General features: G+C 36.8%; 1 non-coding gene across 1 annotated transcript; it reads left to right on the forward strand.

The window, feature by feature from the left end:
• Positions 1–5,358: 5,358 nt before the first annotated feature.
• On the forward strand, positions 5,359–5,462 carry LOC141570853 (U6 spliceosomal RNA). Its single transcript, XR_012495299.1, has one exon. It is a non-coding gene; the product is annotated as a U6 spliceosomal RNA (small nuclear RNA).
• The last annotated feature ends 1,096 nt before the right edge of the window (positions 5,463–6,558 follow it).

The following is a 6,558-nucleotide window of genomic DNA, read 5'->3' on the forward strand; positions in this document are numbered from 1 at the left end:
ACTGCCATGGCTACGTTAGCGAGCATGGGTTTTGCAGATCCTACTTCCTGGTCTCTACCAGACACAATTAAGAATATAGTGGTATGGATCCCCATCCATGGCTCCATTGTTGTTCCTTTTCAGCCTCACCGTATCCTGCATTCACCTGCCGGGAGCTAAGCCCCTGCATTACACTTGGAAAGTGAAAAGAGTGAGGAGGAGGATGCTGAGATCGACAGTGAAGTGGATGAAATACCCCATGCCATCTGACCCCTAATACAAAAGGGAGCAAAAGCCCAGCAACAACCCCAGCCATTGGGACAGCCCCCAAGTCAGGCAACGTTCATGATGAGAGAATATACACCCACAGAACTTACTGACATAACTGCCAAATTCCAACAAAAGGCGAGGGAAAGTACCAGCTAGTGTGGCTGTGAGACAGAAGGGCAACAGCCTTTCTCTGACTGGGCAGGAGGCAGAAAACGAGAAAATAAGCAGCATTACCACACGCCTTGCCTTCCAGCAGTGCCTGCATGGCGCTTGGGGGTTCAAGGTACTCACTCCTTTATAGATTGGACTATTCTAGCCTGCAGGGAGGCTTGGTCCAATGAGGGGGACCTCCCTGGGCAGGAATTCTTAGGGAGCTGGGAATGAGACAGAGCATCTATGCCACTGTCTTCAAAGGCCCTGATTAAGCTACATTCAGGGCAGGAATGAAAACCAAAATACTCCAGTCTGCACCCCCAGCACCAGACATGGGATCCTGATATATCCATGCTGAGCCCAGTCGTGGGACATTTGTGATGTTGGGTCGTCCACTGCTAATCTGGAAGAAACTAACAAATCTCAGGAATGGTCTTAGGCTGTGGGAAAGATCTGACACAGAGAGGGACCTCAAAGAGCTAAGAGGCTATCCCAGACAGCTGTAAGAGCACAGTAAAAGTAAACTGGAAGCATATGTGGTTTGAGCTCATTGCTGCCACCGGAACCCCACCTGAAAAGATAGACAAGCAACCCAATGCTGTGTTGGTCAGCCTGTGGAAAGCCTTACAATGTGGAAAAGAGTTCAGACCTGCCCCTACCACCCCTAGTGTCCCACATGCTCCAGCAGAGGTCTCAGGATACAGTTCTATTTGGAGTGGGTTCTTCCCATGCCCCTGGTATTTGATGTAGGCCAAAATCATGTCCGGGTGAGGGCCAGTAAGAGTGATTAGATGCCTCATGTTGAGCTCACTATTCACTGGTCCCACAGAAATAAACAAAGGGTGATGGCTCTGGTTAATACTGGAGATGAATGCACTTCAATACATGGTAACCCTCAGAATGAGCTACATGCAATGATGTGAACCAATCTCAGATGCATAATGTTGACTGAGACAGGTAAGACACAAGAGAATAATGGCAGTATGACATAGTGTACAAAAGCTAGCCAAAACAAAATTTGTAATTTATTGATACATACAAAAATGGCAAAAATATATAAAGGAATGCAAGTAAGTGACTACTATAAAAATTAAGGCAGCCATTACCTCTAAGTCAATGCAGAGGTTTGGCATCAAGAGAAATACACAAGTAGATTATGCCCTGTATTTACCTTGGCAATATTCCAATTCTTGATGGACGTGGTATTTTCCACACTGTCCTCTATGATCATCCATAGTGACTAACACTTCCCAATAGAAAATGGGTGCTTGTGGCTGCTCAGACAAGTAGTATATGAAGTGAACTACCATGTTTTCCCAAAAATAAGACCTAGCCAGACCATCAGCTCTAATCCGTCTTTTGGAGCAAAAATTAATATAAAACCCGGTCTTACTTTACTATAAGACCCGATATGATATGATATGATATGATATGATATGATATGATATGATATGATGATATGATATGATATGATATGATGATATGATATGATATGATATGATATAATATAATACTGGGTCTAATATAATATAATGTAAGAGTGGGTCTTATATGCATTTTTGCTGCAAAAGGCACATTAGAGCTGATGGTCTAGCTAGGTCTTATTTTTGAGGAAACACAGTAGGCCATGAATAGGACAAACTTCTGCTTTGCTCTATGTCAGGACACTTGCCCTTGGAACCCAATCACCATGGTGTGAGGATGTCCAAATTAGCCTATGAAAAGAGACCTCACAGAGAGACTACATGGAGAGGCCTAATTGGAGAGAACTGAGGCCTCCAGCCAATTACCAATACTAATCACCAAACTCATGAGTGAGTAAGCCTTCAGGCCTTCCAGGTGAGAGGCATATAACTCAAAGAGAAAATTATTTCCATTTAAAATTTTTGAGCCACAATAGGGGTTTGCTAAATATGTCTTGAATTGAAATGACTTACACCAAATTTCTTTAAGGCTTGCTTCTCTATAAATCTTGGATAGAGCATTCATAAGTCACAAGTTAGAGAGGGTTTTTGCACAAAGCTCACCAGAGAGCCCTTCCTTATTTACTTGATAAGAAGGAATATTTATTATACAATGCTAGGTTTTATTACGTCACCCCCAATTCAAACCTTTCTAGGGCCCCCACTGCCTACTGTATCAAGTAAAAACAGCCTAATATTTAAAGCCTTTTCAGTTAGATTGTAGGCTTCTTTCAGTCCTCATTTTAATAATTATATAATTTACATTTCCACTCAATGACTATTAGCTAACAGCATGAGTTAATAAAACTAATTAAGTATTTTGAAATAGAAGATCTAATCCTATCACCTTTTAGTTCAGTCATTCATATGCTACGGAGAAATCACCTAGAAGTTAAAAGTTCATTTCACTTAGAAAAAAAAAAAAAATCCATAAAAGAGAAATAGAATTCCTGCCACCCTCACTCAGTAGGATACCACAATAATTAATGAGGTAATGCAATAAAAAGTGCTTTGACCTATTTATATGAAGGGTGCTTTACAGAGGTACTTTATTGTAATTATTCTCTGGTATTTTATTGTAATTATTTAATACCATGTCTAAAAAAATGTAACTTTCTAATACATAAAAGTTGTTTAAAAGTCATGTTCCAATCTTGGCTATTTTTTCTTAAAATAATTAAAATCATCACCTTATACAATTGTTTGTATTACAGATTAATGTGATAAATTGAGATAATGTATTTAAAGTGACTGGTTCTTGGTAAGACCCTAGTAAACGCTTTGTTTTTGTTTGCAGTCATAATAGTTATAGTATATATATATATATATATATATTTTTGTAAGTTGTATCAGTGCAACTTGCAGGAATATCTGAAAAAAGAGGGCAGCTCATGGAAGGCAATTAAAGTTGAAATGTGGCATTTGATAGATTATCCATAAAATAAATAAATGGAGATTATATTCTTGGATGATAGATGCTTCTTGTTTTCTTGTTTGATAGTTGTTTTTGAGCGACCTATTGTCCAATCACATCACATTGTAAAATTGAACTTTCAAAAACAGTTCACAATAATGGCCCAGTTGAGATAAAGTTGTTCAAGAAGTGAGTCATCACTGAGTGATCATTATTGAAGCATTTTCTTTCCTGGAACACAGGACGTATAACTCAAAGACAGACTACTTTCACTGTAGTAACAAATTAGATCAGTTAATAGTCAATGTTAATAGCTATCATATGTTGAACAAAAGTCATGGCGATAAATCTATATTCATCACACTACACTTATGTGCATCATACTTCCTGATTTCAAAATATATTATAAAGCTATAGCAATCGAAAGTTTGGTACTGGCACAAAAATATACATATCAAGCAAGGGAAGACATAGAGAGCCCAGAAATAAACCCACACATGTACAGTCAACTGATCTTCAGCAAGGAGCGAAAGGTCCTATATCTCATTTCCAATCCTTTGAAACATCTACTGAACTAATGTGTTTTCCTCTTTAAAATACCCCCAACAATATGAGATGTCCCTGTGCTTATAGGATTTTGAAATTTTATTTTAAGGAATCAAAAGAAATTTGCTCTGTGAGCAGGCTTTTAAATTTGGCTTAAGGCCTCTGACTCAGGGAACAGGCAGTCTCCTTCCAACTTCCTCTTCCACTGGAAAGATGTCCCCTTTCAACCTGTGTCCCTTGGTCCAATACAAATCAATGAACTCAAGACCCAATATACCATGTCTTAAAAATTCATTTAGAAAACAATTGCTCCATTCAAAGTTCATTTCCTTCCTTTATCAGACATTTCTGGAAATGTGATTTTGCAGCAAGCATTTCATTTCTTGTCTTGAAATAGACTGAGGTAAATGTAAAGTCAATGATTAGATAAACGTAATGTCTTGGGTTGATGCCACAATGCAATATTCGATGGTGTGGTCAGTACTGATGGATGTTTTTGTACAGTTACTCAGCTGTGTAATGGGACATATTCCCATGATGCTATTTAAAATACCATGTGGCTCCTCTCAATTAATATTACCAAAAGTACTTTGGCATAAATACAAAAAGCATGAGGGATTAGTGCTGAGCATGCAAGTGTAGTCCTCTTTTGCTCTGTACAGAGATTGTCCTTTATATAATAAACTGTATCTGTGTACTGTTTATTTACTGAGCGGCATCACATGCAATAAATAACACAACAGAGATTATTCCTCCTTCAAAAATCACTTTTATGAGGTTATAAATAGAAAGCCCGTGCTAACTAATCTCTGATAGTACAATTAAAGAGTAAAACCTGATGAAGTTAACACACAATACCAGTGTGCACACAAGCAAGCACTACAGCCATAGAAACACATTGTTTATGAAGTCTATTTTAATGGCAAGGAAACATATTTCTCTTCTCAATTCTCTACTATCAAGGTGCATATCATTTAATATGAAAGAGGGAAAGGAAAGAGCTAAATTTCTTGGATAAGGAATGAAAAACAGAATATCAACAGTACCTTTAGAATTTTTTTATTTTTTTTTTAAATGCAGAGGCTACATTATCTGGCACACTGGTACCCAGACTGCATAACACAGGCATCCAATGATACAATGATAAACACCTGTTTTTAAGTTCAGCTTCCTGCGATGCCTGTTCTTCCGTAGCTATATTTCACTGTTATATAGAAACCCATGATTACCAGGGAGGATGTCGAGTCACCATTAGGTGTTTCAGTGATCAAAATGACAAATCTCTAAAATGTACCTTTCTTTAAATTAAAAAGTTTAATGTTTTCTAACATATCTAACAAATAATTGTTAAAATCAATACGCTGACATTTTATCTTCTAGTGTCCACAGGTCCAGCACAGAGCAGCTTGAGATTTAGAAAGATCTGTTGTCTCTCATATTGAAGTATATGTGATCACTATTTGCAACATTAAAAATAATTTTAATGATTATTTTTTAATTATTAGTATTCATATTACTCAAAATCTTATAGTAGTACTTGCTTTGGCAGCACATATACAAAAACTGGAATAATACCAAGATTGGTATATCTTCTGCATGAGGATGACATGCAAATTTGTGAAGCATCACACTCACTCAAACTCTCTCTCACACACACACACACACACACACACCCCAAAAACAACAACCAAACAATACGGCATCTTGTTCCATGTCATTAAAAAAAAATATTGATGCATATTTGGAGGCATATGCTAATGACCATAACTTACAAATATAGTTATATTCTGAAATTTTTGTAAGTTTCTAATTTCGTAATTTAAAATCATTCTCTATAAATAACTTTTTAAAAATTCTCCCAAAAATATTTTAGATTTTTCTCTGTATTGCTAGAAGTCTATGATCAAACAATCCTGCGTTTAGATGTTTTATGTCTATTTTCTCTCTCGCTCTCTGAAACCTTGTCTCCTATTTCTGGTGTTACAAAATTGCATAACAGTTTATCTTGGTTGAGACTATTTTAAATCACTGGGCTGGTACTTGGTGAATGATTTATCAATATGGAGTCTGTTTTTTTGTTTGTTTGTTTGTTTTTCTGTTTTAGGGACTTTCACGAATTATTTCTTTGTTAATTCCCCCCCACTGCATTTCTCTAATATTCTATAGTTCTATCAGAAAATATATAAACATGTGGATCTGTTCGCCACTATTTTCTATCTCTTTGTCTTTTTCCCCTCTTTTTAGATTTCCTCTACTTTATCTTCCAAACTGTCTACTATTTTTTTCAAATAACATCCAACTTTGTTGCTTTGGATGCAATAAATAGCTGGTCTTTTCTTCTTGAGGATACTCTAACTTACAGCTTTTTGTCTTGTTTTAATAGTTTTCCTCTCCCTTGAATTATCTGTTTCTTCTAATCTTTAAAAAAATAAAATTATTCTTTGTGTTTTTTTTTTTTTATTGGAGGCTTCACTAACGGTGGCAGACAAGTTTTAATCGGTAAAGAATTCACTCAGGACTTGCAATTATAATGCTTAGGAATGTACAGGTTATTGGAAGAAAAGTATACAAAAGGGCAACATCAATGAAATAAGGAAATGCATCTCAACCAAAGGCCGACTCACAGCACAGATCAGAAGCCAGCAGTTCGCTCTGATTGTTCTCTGAGGATTGTAGTGGATGTACTTTGTCAAATAATAAACCACTAAGATGGGCACAGAACACCGTGGAACC

Source organism: Rhinolophus sinicus, chromosome 3 (genome assembly GCF_057876585.1).
Source record: "Rhinolophus sinicus isolate RSI-liver-muscle chromosome 3, RSI-T2T, whole genome shotgun sequence".
NCBI classification, from domain to species: domain Eukaryota; kingdom Metazoa; phylum Chordata; class Mammalia; order Chiroptera; family Rhinolophidae; genus Rhinolophus; species Rhinolophus sinicus.